Below are 13,612 nucleotides of genomic sequence, written 5' to 3'. Positions count from 1 at the left end.
ACAGCGTCTTAACCACAATGCAGGCCAACAGCCACAGTTCTTTCAATGGGTGCATAGTGTTGATTACAGGGCTTGCCCACATTTATTTTACTCACTTCCTGAAGGATATTTGCGCAGGACATAATGAATATCTTTGAACATTGTCATTTTGTAGATTTTAGTTTCTCCAAAGAAAACTGGGAGCAAAATTCCTGGGGTCACGTGATAAGGTGTTTGTCTCCGTTGACACCTCCTCCAGGGACATGTGAAGGCTTCTGTGTCCCTTTGCGTATCGTTTTTTAGAAGATGTCAATTTTGTCGTGCAATGATCACTCCTCGTGTTTATATTTGTGTTCTGCTAATAGGGACATTTATTTACTTTTCCTTTCTTGGAATAGTTTTTTCATTTGCTTTTTTTTCTCCTTGAGCTGTGGCAATTCTTCTTGAGTTTGGTTTACCAGTGTGTGTGTGTGTGTGTGAGATGTGGGTTGCACATGTCTTTCTCCGATTTGCTACCTCCTTTTCCAGGTGTTTCTGGCGCTATCAGTTTGAAGCAGTTTTCATTTTAACGAGTCCAAACTGAGCCTTTTGCTTTATGGTTTGTGCTTTTTGCAATTTGATTAAAAAATCTTTCCTATTCCAAGGTCATAGTATTTTTTCATATATTATCTTTGAGTTGGTTAAAAAAAAAATTGCTTTTCACATAGTGGTTAGGCCATCCAGAAAAATTTACAATACAGGATAGTGGTCTAAGTTTGTTTTTATCATGTAAGAATATGTTGTTCTAATATCACTTGTTTATTGGGTACTCTTTCCTTTTCCTAGTCTTTGAAATGTCACTTCTAAAAAACTCCAAGTTTATAGACCTGCTTTGATGCTTTCTACTCTCCTCCAATTACCACTCTCTCTATTCCTGCAACATACATTTTTTGTTATTGCTGTTCATTTGTATCAGAAAGGCAGATATATAGAGTAAAGGGTGTACAGAGAGAAAGATCTTCTGTCTGCTGGTTTACTCCCCAAGTGGCCACAACTGCTGGAGCTGAGCTGATCCGAAGCCAGGAACCAGAAACTTCTTTCTGGTCTTTTTAAAAGACATGTTTATTTTTATTGTAAAGGCGGATGTACAGACAGAAGGAGAGATGGAGAGAAGAATCTTCCATTCTCTAGTTCATTCCCCAAATAGCTGCCAATGGCCAGAGTTGAGCTTATCCAAAGCCAGGAGCCGCTTCTGGATCTCCCACATGGGTGCAGGGTCCCAAGGCTCCAGGCCTCCACTACTGCTTTCCCAGGCCACAAGCAGGGAGCTGGATGGGAAGTGTAGCAGCCAGGATTAGAACTGGCGCCCATATGGGATCATGAAGCTTACAAGGGGAGTATTAACCAATTGAGCCATTGCACCTCCCCTTTTAAAATGATTTATTTATCATTATTGGAAGTGCAGATTTACAGAAAAGAAAGACAAAGAGAAAGATATTTCTAGCATTTAAAGAAATCTGCATCATGTCTTCCATAGTGGTTGTACTGATTTACATTTCCACCAATGGTGTATAAGAATTCTCTTTCCTCCACATCATTACCAGCATTTGTTGCTCTGTCTTTTTTATAATAGCCTTGTAACAGGTGTGAGGTGATATCTCAATGTGGTTTTGATTTGCATTTCACTGATGAGTAGAGAGATTGAACCAATATATGTATATTGGCCACTTGCATTTCTTTTGAAAACTGTCTATTCTGGTTTGAATTCAGATTGATCTCCTTGAACTGTTGAGTCAGTTGAGTTCCTTATGAATTCTGCCAAGACAATTCAAAAGTGGGGGATATAACAGCTTTTTATTTGCTGGAACAACTGTGTATCTCCATTCAGAAGAGTGAAGTTGGACCCCCTGCCTTCCTTCAAGTTAAAAAAAAGTAACTCAAAGCACATCTTTGGTTTAAACATAAAAGCTAAAATTATAAAAGTCTAGAAGGAAATATAGGCAATGACTTCTTACATGTATCTGTAAACACAAACCATAAAAGGAAAAAATATTTAAATTAGACTTCGCAAAGATAAAAAGATTACCATATTTTCCAGGATTTTAGTTATTTTCTTTTTGTTTCACTGGCAACTATTTACCACACTCACACATCATTCTTTCTCTGTTTTTTCTTTATTCCCTCCCTCCCTCCCTCCCTCCCTCCCTTCCTTCCTGCTTTCCTTCCTTCCATGTTATTTGAAAGGCAGGGTTACAGAGAGAGGAGGAGAGACCAAGAGACACTTTTCCTTCCATTGGTTAACTCCCCAAAAGGTTGCAACAGCTAGGATTGGTGAAGGCAGCAATGTCTGTGCTCTTCCACAGGGATACAGGGGCTGAAGCCCTTGGGCCATCTTCTGCACTCTCTCAGTTGCATTACCACGAAGCTAGATCGGAAGTAGAGCAGACGAATCTCCAACCTGTATCTGCATGAAATGCCAGCATCTTTCTTTCAAGGCTGAATGTATTTTCATGTAGGTAAGTATCTGTGTGTCTCTATTTGGGCTAGTCTGAATAATGTTGTTACAAATATTAGTTACAGATATCTATTTGAGGCCCTGTTTAATTATTTTGAGTATAGACCTACAAGTGGAATTGCTCAATCATATGCTAATTCTATTTTTAAATTCTGAGGCTCTGTTATACTAGTTCCCACAGAGGCTATGTCATTTTGCACTTCTACCACAATGCGCAAACTCTTTGTCAACACTTCTGATGTCCTGGGTCTTTTTGCATACCCCTTTGATTTGATCTGCTTTTTCAGTTTATTTGGACATAGGATTTTTACTTGGAGGATTATCTAAGGTCTTTTGTAAGTGTTTAAATTGTGGTTGCTACTGTTCTTGACTATTGATGTCCTTTATACATCCTTGGTACTAATTGCTGTAGTAGTCTGCTAATGCTGCCATAACAAGGGAGCACAAACTCAGGGGCTTAAACAACTATTTACATTCTCTGATTCTAGAGTTGGAAAGTTCAGGATCAAGGCAACATTCAGAGGCCTGTATATCTTTGGCTTGTGGAAAGCAGTTTCTCCCTTTGTTTCAGCCTGGGCTTTGCTCAGCTTTTATGTTCTTGTTCCCTCTTCTTATCCGGACATTATTCATGTGGAGCTCCAGCTCATCCTCCGTGATTCCATTTAAAATTCGTGACGTTGAGGAAATGCATGGCAACAAGTGTTCTCAGATACTCTCTTTCTGGACTATTCCTTTGGTATAGAACTTTCTTAACATAGGGAGAGACACAAGTTCACAAATCCAATAAAGAGATAAGTAAGACAAAATTTCTTCTGTCATTTGCATGCAAAGCTTGAGAGAAAACTTTTTTTGTAATTTATTGTTTTCCATGATTCCACCCCTTCCTTTCTCTTTATTTTTTTCTCTCCCACCATTTGTCCCTGCGACATTATAATCGTACAATGAGGGAAAACTATTTTAATGGAAATTCTAAGACAATAAACTAACAATTTTAAAAAGTTTTCTGATTTGTTTGTCACAATGCCCAGAGTTCAATGTGGGAGGCGGAGGAAGTGGACATACAAAGCAATCACTGGGAACAGGTCTTTATCCAGGCTTCTCAAGAGACTTATGAGAAACAAAACAGAATAGTTACAAAAATCTGTCATTTGAAAACATTTTCATTTTAAAAACACAATTAGTACAATGTATTTGAAGCACAAATTAAAAGTATTGCTATTCAATTTTTGCATCTCTAATAACCGAAAGAACTTTCATGAAACATGAGTTTCCCTTAATGCTGTATTTTGAATATCAGCTTAAAATATATATATATGAGAATTAAGATGGCAGAATAGGTAAGGAAACATTCAAATAGATGAAGAAACATTAGCCAGTGTGAAGCAGAGAGAGCACACTCCAGGAAACAGGAGAGGACAGACTGACAGCAGAGGGGCACCTGCAGACTGATAGACACAGGAAAGCAGTGGACACAACAATGTGGTGTTGCAGTGACTGATACTCCAGCACCATTCAGCAAGCAGCATGATCTGAACTGTACCAGCAGCCAGAACTCCACCAGCAACAAGGTGGGAAGGGGAACTTGCAAGGTAAACCCAGACACAGAACTACCCGTCCTGCTGTGTTTGATTTGGCCATGAAGATAGACAGAGCAGAAGATCCCAGACAGGTGGTGTGGGAGTGGGATCGCAGCCCAGACCCCCAGCAGAGCCAATTCGGGCACCATCTTGTGTAGTGAGTGAGGCAAAGGCTATGGGACAGGACTATGCATGTACTAACCTAAGAGCAAACTCATTTCTTGCTCAGTGAATTGCAATGACATGACACCCTACAGGTTCTACCCAAAATCGGTCTGGGTAGCCCCCAGACCTCACAGCCAGCAGATCAAGAACTCCATGAGTGGCACATCAGGTGCTATTTTGTACAGTGGGACAAAGGCTTTGAGTCTCTAGGGACAACAGTGAGCTCATTGAGCTCAGCATATTGCACTGTTCTACATTGAATATTTTTTTGGCAACTTAGACTCAAAATAGATCAGGGTGGCCCTCAGACCTAATGGTTAGCAGGTTCTGGCAAGATCAGCACCACCAACAGCCTAGCTATTTAGGAAACCTTGTATATTCCAAATCCTGGGAACTGCTCAAACCAGAAATTGAAGAAAGGTTATAACAGACAACAGTGCAGGCTCAGCAAGATATCACAGGAGGTGGAGAGAGATGATCCAGGATCTGGGGCTCCAGAGTACATGGTAGAAGTCTAACATAAGAGCCCAGATTTGAAACTCACTGGAGGGAGTGGCACAAGTGACTGCAAATAAAGAACCGGGTACCAACCATAATAAGTAAAATTGAATTGCAGACCTGTGGGTGACACAGCTTAGAAACCTGCCCCAAGGAGAAGAATCTGTTAACCAGAAGTACAATGAAAAAATGAGCAAAAGAAGAGACAAAGGCACAATGAATATTACTGAAGACTCCTCTGCAGAGGAGCAAAGGCCTTTATCAACCTCAGAGTTAACTGAAAAATACATCAAGAAAATGGGGGAAACAGAATTCAAAACATTTGTTATAAAGCTTCTTATCAACACATGCAGGAATTTAAGCAATACATCACATAGGAAATAGCAACACTGAAGCAAAATCAAGCTGAATTATTATTGGAAATGAAGGATGCAATTGAGCAAATTAAAAATTGTGTGGAAGTCTCAATAATAGAATGGATGAGGCAGAAGAAAAGAATCTCAGATTTGGAAGATATTTCTTGTCACAATGGGTAAACAACCAAAAAGCTGGAAGCAGAGATGGGTCAAGCTAAAAAAGATATCCCAGAATTTAAGGACACTATTAAAAGGCCAAATGTAAGAGTTATGGGAGTTCCAGGAGGCACAGAAAGAGAAGCTAGATTTTAAAACATACTTAATGAAATAATAAAAGAAAATTTTCCTAATCTGGAGAAAGAATTGGGAAACAGCATCCAGGAGGAGCACAGAACTCCCACCAGGTTTGACTAAAAGTGATCTTCACCACAACACATGATAATCAAGCTCTCTTCAATTGAACATAAGGAAAAGATCCTTAATTGTGTTCATGAAAAAATCAATTGACCTATGGAGGAATGACAATTAAATTCACACCTGACCTCTCACAGGAAAATCTACAGGCTAGAAGAGAATGGAACAACATATTCCAGATTCTTTTTTTAAAAATTGATTACATTGCATTATGTGACACAGTTTTATAGGCACTGGGATTACCCCCAACTCCCCCCATGGTGGATTCCTCCACCTTGTTGCATTACCACAGATCAAATTCAGTTGAGATTCTTTCATTGCAAGTATCTACCAAGTATAAAGTCCAGCATCTTATTGTCCAGTTAAGTTCATTGGTTTCTTGGGGAGACCATCTCCGGTCTGAAGGTAGAGCTGACAGAGTATCATCCCAATCAATTAAAAGCCCTGATATTTCATCAGTAACATTTTATAACGTTATGGAATTAGTTGACATGGTACTGAGTAACCAATATGTCAAAAGAGAGAGAGAGAGAGAGAGAGAGGAAAAAAAGAGTGCAAGTTCTGAACCACATCCTGTGACTTCTACATTGACATTACAATTATTAGTTTATATATAACTGGTTTCTATACACCTTAAAATGGCTATAGATTACTATTACTATTTTAATTTTAGTATTTAGCAGTTTATAGCGTTGAAGCATGATTTTGCAGAACCTGGCTGTTTTTCGGGTAGTCTAACTCTATAACTCTAACAAGACATATGTCAACAGTTTAGGTGACCAGTTTTAGGAGGGGTGTGCAGAGAAATCGTCAATACCCTAGTGAGGAGTAACTAATCTTTGTGTCCCACCCAGTGAGTTATAAGTGCATCCTCGCTGACAATTTCCTTTCTGTTTCTAAGCTTTCCTTGTTGTTCTCTGTCTATTCTAGTTTTTTTGTTTATTGGTTTGTTTGTTTTGAGGGGTTTCTGGAGCGATCCTGATGATCATTGCCAGAAAGGGTGGGGACCCAAAGTCGGAACCAAGCAAGGACCAGAGAAAGCTCCTCTCCCTAGTCCCGAAGGAAGTTTATTGTTCTTCTGTTTCTGCGGACCGCTCAGTAATCCTGGTTGTCGTTTCTATGACCTTGGATCCTACAAGGCAGGATTTGGGCTTCTTCCAGCCCATGAGGTAGATCCAAATGGGGGTGGATGACCTCAGAGTTCTCGGCCTCCGAGGGCACTCCAATTCCCCGTGGTCTCCTTGGCGGTTGGGATGTAGTCCTTGGTGTCCGTACTGATAGTCCTAGGTGAGGATCTGGGAGTCTTCAGGGTTGGGATACAAGCCTCCTCCTGTCTGCCTGCTCCACTCTGGGGTCCCCCCCTGCTCTGTGCATATGACCTCCTGTTAAGAGGTTGTCAGGATCACTCCTGATTCCCCCCATATGCCTTTGTAGTTTTGCTATTGTCTAATGCTGATTCGAGTCTGTTGTCTATGAGTTACCAGTTATGATCCTGATAGGTTATACTTCCCGTCTTCCTCACACCTTCTCGGGTGATGTAAGATTTCTCTGCTCTCCCTCCCCATTTCTGAGTAGCATAGGGCCTTACAAGTATATTAGGTTTTACAATTCTTTGATGTAGATCAGAAGCAGTCTGACTCATACGGATTGTTGGTTCATTGGTTACTTCACAATATTATATTGCATTAGATACAGGCTGTTTGGGGGTTCATATTCCAGATTCTAAAAGCAAAAAATTGTTGGCCCCAGCATAACATATCCAGTAAAGCTTTCTTTTTCTTGAAAATGAAAATTCTCCCACAGTAAAAAAAAAAAAAAAAAAAGTTAAAATATGCCTCTTTCAAACCTGCCCTACAAATGTTACTTTGACAGAGGAAAGGAATAGCACCCACCAAAACCAAAGGCAAGTGGGAAGAACATCCCAGTAAAATAACAACAGAAGACTAAATGAACAGCCCATTACTAAATGACAGGACCAAATAAAATTATATGTATATATATACATATACATAAAATTATTTTTGTAAGTATCTCATGGAACCAGAGAGGTGACATAATATAAAAAAAAGCTAATCCACTGTAAAGGTCCAGTGTTAAGCAAAAATTAGAGGAATTCTATAGAGCATCAATGAAAGAAGTTTGGGGATAAAGGACTAGTATACATTATAATAGTTCAAAATCATATGCCACGCTCTTTTGATTACTATAGATCACTGATGTTTTTTTTTAATTTTTTTTATTGTTGCTTACATTGTATTATGTAGTACAGTTTTATAGGCGCTGGGGATTCCCCCCACCCCTCCCATACCCCCCCCCATGGTGGATTCCTCCACCTTGTTGCATAACCATAGTTCAAGTTCAGTTGAGATTCATTCCTTGCAAACACATGCCTAGCATAAAGTTCAGCGTCTTATTGTCCAGATAAGTTCAGTGGCCTCTTGGGGAGACCTTCTCTGGTCTGAAGGTAGGTCTAACAGAGTAAAGATCTGGTCAGTTAAAAGCCCCTTAAGAACCATATGAAAATTTTGGATGGGTTGCTCCTTTTTTTGCAAAAAAAAAAAAAAGTCAAGAAGGTCTGTTTTTGAAGGACCATACTATTGTAATAATAGAGAGGAAATCGGTGGGGAGAGGGGAAATGGGGGAATGGAAGAGGAAATACCTGAGCCGATGGAAATGTATCACAAAAATAAAAATTAATGAGTTAAAAAAACACTACAAATTTAAAAAAAGATGGCTTCTTTCACTTTATTTTGTCCATTTGAATGAATTATATTTTCTGTTTCTTTTTATTTCTTGTTTTTTTTGTCGTCATTGTTGAAAATCAGGCATCTGGTGCACTGTTGTGACCCAGAGGGTTAAGCTGCCACTTGTGACACAGCAACCCATATTTGAGTTACTGGTTCATGTCTAGGATGCTCTGCTTCCAATCCAGCTCCTCACTAATGCTCCTGGGAGGGCAGCCAAAGGTGGCCCAAGTACTTGGACCCCAACCATCCATGTGGGAGACCTGGATGACCTGGATGGAATCCCAGGCTTCCTTCTGGTTTCTACCTGACCCAGCCCTAGCTGCTGCAGCCATTTGGGCTGTGAACCAAAAGGTAGAAGATTCTGTGAGTGTGTGTGTGTGTGTGTGTGTGTGTGTGTGTGTGTGTGTGTGTGTGTTTCTCTGTCTCTCAGTCTCTTCCTCTCTCTGCCACATTGTCTGTTTAAAGAAACAAATCGAAAAGAAGAAAATTGGGTATTTGGCTATTGTTAACATTCTGCATCAGACTCTCCCTCCTTCCTTGGGGTTTGCTATTTGCTCCCCTCACCCCCAGCCTTCGTTTTAAGCACTGAAAGCTGTGGTGATCCATTTGTTTTCGAGACCTTGCCAAGTTGTTTTTTGAACAGTGTTCCCTGGCATGTGTGGTATCTAATGTCGCTGTTCCTTTAGTTGGTATTTAGCTAATTTTTCTGGCACAGAATTCTTTGAATTCTGAGAGTGAAAGCAGAAAACAATCTTAAGAAAGAATGAAAGAAAAGAAAAGAGAGGGAGAGAGATGGATCTCTTCTCCCAGGCTTTGCACACCTGCCCTCCACTTGGGCAGTTTTTACTAGCTTGGTTTACCAGTTGAGCCCAGGGCTTGCCTTCAGCCTGAGGACGTGGCAGCCTTCTCAAGTCCCCTGTACACACAGCTGTACTGGAATGTCCATGGCTTGCACTTTGCCAAGCAAGGTTTTCTTTAGTTCTTTAAGCATAGTTAGGATGCTAAGTGTGGAATTCTGGTGCATTATGTCCAATATCCGGTCCCTCTCAAAGAGGTTTCTTTTGCCTGCTCACACTTTCCTGGTTTTTTGTTCTGTGGAATATACTGGAACAATTCTGGATACAGATCTCCCTCTCTCCTTGCAGTGCTTGTTTTTGTAGCTGCTTATTCGCTGTTAGTGACTAAGCTACCTTATTGTATTGAAAGCTATTTCCTTCCTGTTGGACCTCAGAGTTCTCAGACCTGAGCCCAGCACAGGCCATCAGGATGACAGCGACTCTAAGCAGAGCACATTTTGACCATCTGCTTGATCTCTGTCAAATCGTCTACTTTTCTGGCTACCACAGACATCTGTCTGTCTGCTGTGATTGCTGGTGGATGACACAATTCTTTTACAGTGTTCAGGAGTGTGATCTGTCTCACAGTCTGAGCCAGTCAGTTTGGGGAAGGGGATGGAGGTGAGGCAGGCTTTGTGGTTTGTGTTGACACTCAGCAGGGTCCACTTGATAGAGCCTTAAGGGGCTTCTGGAAAGAAAAGGAAAAAGTACCCATGATGTAAACTTCCAGGAGCCCCCAAGGGGGAGGGAGAAAGGAGATTCATGTACAATGTCATCTTCAGGTGTGGGTGCATCTGCTCTAACGACCTGACTGAAACTCTTTAATGTCTATACAAAACAGGCTACTCTAATGTCAATTTCCTGATCGGTTCACATAGAAGACCTCATTAGCATATATCTCAACCAAGCAGAGAACTTCTCTCTTAGAAACACTTAAAAATCCAAGCCAGGTAGTCTGGAGCTGCCTGAGAGCTTTCTCTATTCCATTCAATAAACATCCTTCACTTGGCTCCTATGAATCTCATTCGTTGTGGTCGCCAAGACAAAGAGGCAAGCAGAGAGGAGAAGCTGCGATGCGGCGGGGGACCAGAGGCTGCCACGCGGGGAGCTGGGGCTGTGAGAGCTGCAGCCCCGAGAGCCACAGGCGCCTCCTGCCAAGACTCCCACAGCACCAGCCCCGGAACTCTCTGGCAACACTTTTAGCTGTCTGATTCCCTGGTCCTGGCAAGTGACTCAGCCATTGTTTTCATGTGTCCTTCATTTCGAAGTTACCCACCTTCTATTTCCAATCAAATCAGTTATTTGCATAGCCACGTGAAGTTGCTTTAATTCATGGATTTCCTTTCTTCCTGGTTAAAACAAAGCAAAACTAAAACCAGTCTGTCTGAGGTAGACCCTTTGCCCGATGCACAAGCTGGGCGGGAGTTGATTGAATCACTTGTTTTCCTGAATTTTCACTCTGGAGGTAGAGCCTCCTGTGTTTTTGGCTAAATTCGGCAGGGAATTAGCCTATTCAACGGGGAGTTGCAAGGGCTGTGAAATGCTAGCGGTTGGTTCTTGTAGGTAAGACATGGTCAATTTGGATTAGATACTGTGGAGCGGAGGGGGCGGGGAGGACCATCTTCTTGGCTCCCTCTTGGAGAGGGGGAAGGAGAAAGTGAATTTTGGCTCAAAAGACTCACTGTTCTTACAAAGCTTCAGTAGATCTTCTGGAATAAATGCTTCTTTATTTGTGGCATCCTCTTAGGACCAATGCTAGAGAGTTGAAATAGATCTGTTCATCAGGTTGTCTTGGATGTTCACAGAACGCCTCCCTCCACATGGACTATCCTGGGACTTTCTACCTTGACAATGAGATTTTATTACACAAGATTCTTGAGCATGCTTACAGGCTAAGCTGAGGGGTGGAGGAGGGTGGCACTGTTGCCTGTGGCACTAGTTGCACTTCTTTTTTTTTTTTAAGATTTATTTTATTTTTTATTAGAAAGGCGGATATACAGAGAGGAAGAGAGACAGAGAGAAAGATCTTCTATCTGTTTTTTCACTCCCAAGTGGCCGCAATGGCTGGAGCTGAGCCAATCCAAAGCCAGGAGCCAGGAACTCTTCCAGGTCTCCCATGTGGGTGCAGGGTCCCAAGGCTTTGGGCCATCCTCCACTGCTTTCCCAGGCCACAAGCAGGGAGCTGGATGGGAAGTGGAGCAGCTGCAACATGAACAAGTGCCCATATGAGATCCCAACACTGCAGTTGGAAGCTTAGCCTGTTGTTCTGTGTCATCAGCACTAGAAATAAAACATTAAAAAAAAATAGCTGAGTTAGGAGACAAAGAGAGAGTAAAGAAACAGGGATGTGAGGTGTAACTGATCTAAGCAGGGTTTTGGTAAGAGGGCAGGAACAGGACAGAGCATTCTAGTGGGAGCTTTAGTCAGCAGGAAACAGGACATGCCTGGCACTGTCAGGAGGGAGAGTGACAACAGGGCATGGAGGGATGCTCATGTGTTGTGGGCAGGTTGTGGCAAGGAGCTGCTGTCCACTATCTCCTGTTTCCAAGGCCATGGCAGGTGAGGTGGAGGCGGAGGTGCGGGAGAAGAATGTGCATTTGGCAACACTGCTGTGGAGGCTTGCACTAGAATTTGGCGTTTCCTCTGCCTTCAAGGGGAGATGTCACAATCGCGTGTGGGAACAAGCCTCTGAGCCGCTCGTGACATCACTGATGACTTTCTGGTCCCGGATGTTTGCTGAGCCGGCCACAAGAGCAACTGTGCTGGAATTTGAGTGCGACACAAATGTCCTTTTACAAGCGTCTCTGTGCCTCTTTTCTCCTGACAGGGGAAACTGGGGGCTCCTGCTCCCCTCCTTCCTGCCCCAGCTGTCAGGAAGCAGAGGGGCACAGGAGCCCCCAGACTCGCAGAGGCGCCTGCTCACATCCATTCCCTGCGTTTCCTTCCTCCTCGGGCTCTTTGTTCTGCTCTGTCCCCACAGGATTGGTTCTCCCTTGGCTGGGACCTTTAAGGAGAAGGGGGAGGGCACTGCCAATTATAGCTGGGGCTCCTGTGCAGGCTGTGAGGCCCTGGGGGCCCTGGGCCCAGGTGCCAACCCTCGGCCTCTTAGACCTGGTGCTCTGTGCCCCCCTGACTGCACACTTTCCCATCCATGGCCATTGCATAGCCCCCACTTATACACCACCTGCCGCATACCTAGGAGCCGTCCCAGTGCCGCCAGCTTGCCATGTGAAGTGGCAGCACAGAGACCATGGGTGAGAGAGTGTTTCAGGCTGTGAGGCCTGGGAGGGCAGGGGTGTGTCCCAGGACTCACAGGGACCACATATGGAGCTGGGGGAACCCACGTCTCTGTGTCCCGGTCAAGAGCTCCTCAGGCAGGAGTGCAGAACAGTGGGCTCACGTGCACCATGAGCTTGTGCAGGACAGGCCTGGGGCTGGGCCCCTTGCTATGGGCCCGTGTGTCTGCGCAGGTGCTACCATCGCACTCCATCTGGGATTGCTGCTGTGCTCGCACAATGCGATGGGCCACCTGCTCCTCTGGGCTTCCAGCCTTCAGCAACCAACAAAAATGCTGGTTTTGGAAAAAAAAAAAAAAGAATATATAGGTCTGGGAACCAAAGAGTGGAAATGGAAATAACACCTCTTACCACTTGGTAAAACTCTTGCAAAAATTCTGATTCATAGAAAGTTGGTGTTTCACCTCCATATGATTTTTTGAAGCTCTCCTGGGCCATTGAGTCAATAACCAAAATGGGGGGTTAATGTCAGGAGGAGTTATTTACTTTCTCAAGGGAAAATAGGGAGTGTGCTATACAAAGGGGAGGGGAAGAACACACCTGTGACCTAGGAGATCAACTGCATGAGCCAGTACTGCCATGTCCAGTGGCAAAAGTTTCATGAAGATACTTACTAACAATAGACTCTTCAACAGCTCCAGCTGTACACCCTTTCTAAGGTGCATCAGGAGCATACCACACAACTTTTCCTGACAAGACATGTTCAGGATTACTGGACCTGTTGGAGCAGAGCCCAATCTATTTTTCATTTGAGTTCCAGAAAACCACCTAGGTGTTTTAATCCACAGCATGTCCAGTGATAAAGGTTAGGCAAAGAATGCAATAGCAGGACCACTGAGGGCTCATCCTTCCAAGCAAATAAGCACAACTTGCTTGTAGTGGGCCTGGCATGATGGCTCAATGGCTAAATCCTCACCTTGCAAGTGCTGGGATCCCATTTGGTTTTTGTTCTGATTGCTCTACTTCCCATCCAGCTCCCTGCCTGTGGCTTGGAAAAGCAGTAGAGGACAGCCCAAAGCCTTGGGACCCTGTACCCATGTGGAAGACCTGGAAGAAGCTTCTGGATCCGGGCCTCCTGGCTCCTGGCTTCAGATCAGCACAACTCCAGCCATTGCGGCCACTTGGGGGAGTGAATCAGCAGTTGGAGGATCTTTTTCTCTGTCTCTCCTTCTCTCTGTAATTTGTGATCTACCTTTCCAATAAAAATTAATAGATCTTTTCAAAAAGGCATGGGACACTTACAGTTTCTT

The sequence above is a fragment of the Ochotona curzoniae genome, unplaced genomic scaffold (assembly GCF_017591425.1).
Source record: "Ochotona curzoniae isolate NIBS_2020 unplaced genomic scaffold, NIBS_Ocur_1.0 contig_1274, whole genome shotgun sequence".
Classification (NCBI taxonomy): Eukaryota; Metazoa; Chordata; class Mammalia; order Lagomorpha; family Ochotonidae; genus Ochotona; species Ochotona curzoniae.
This window is presented reverse-complemented; position numbering follows the sequence as displayed.